General features: G+C 33.8%; 1 protein-coding gene across 3 annotated transcripts in view; it reads left to right on the plus strand.

Moving 5' to 3' along the window:
• Nucleotides 1-839, plus strand: part of LOC106879976 (TWiK family of potassium channels protein 18) — a 58,439-nt gene that overhangs the window by 2,417 nt on the left and 55,183 nt on the right. The gene's annotated exons all lie outside the window — the stretch shown is intronic.

Raw genomic sequence — 839 nt, forward strand, 5'->3', positions numbered from 1 at the left:
TATATATACACACACACAAGGCTTCGGTCGGCTCGAGGCTATAGTAGAAGAAACTTGCCCAAGGTGCCATGAAGTAGGTATGAACCCGGAACCAAGTAGTTGGGAAGCAAGCTTCTAACCACACAGCCACATGTACATATAAGCTGCTTATGCTTCTATTTCTCTTTTTAATTTCCTCGTTTGACAACAATTCTATTTTGTGTATTTATGAATGAAACACGTGTTTACAGAAACGCCATCATGTTTCTTTATATTATATGTATTTATATATAAGCATATATGTATACACACACAGGTACAAACACAGACACACACACACGAATATACATATATAAGTATATATATATAAGTCTATATATATATGCGCAGTTAATTGTTCTTTTAATTGAATAAGTGTATAGTACATTTTATTAATTTATATCGTCCGGATTTATGTTGCTCTAATTAATGGAGACGTTCAGTGCATTTCAGTGAGTAACAAGCATTCCTGTTGTACGTTGTACAATATTGGTGAGTGTACTTGTGTCCGCGTGTGTATGTGAACGTTGTATATTTATTCGTATATACATATATACACATATATACACATATATCTAACTACGTTTGATCGACAGATATTACCAAGTGGCTTCAACAACGAGAGTTTCGTTCACATCACTTAGCTTAGTGCGTACCATGCACGAAACTCCCTGTGGCCCTTCAGTCACTCTGTAATTAACTCTGTCTGTTAAAAATTATGATATAACATATATAAATACTCACACACACACACACACGTACATGCATACAATGCATGCAAAAACACACATATTTAATAAGTATGTATGTATATATATATA

This window comes from Octopus bimaculoides, chromosome 22 (genome assembly GCF_001194135.2).
Source record: "Octopus bimaculoides isolate UCB-OBI-ISO-001 chromosome 22, ASM119413v2, whole genome shotgun sequence".
NCBI lineage: Eukaryota > Metazoa > Mollusca > Cephalopoda > Octopoda > Octopodidae > Octopus > Octopus bimaculoides.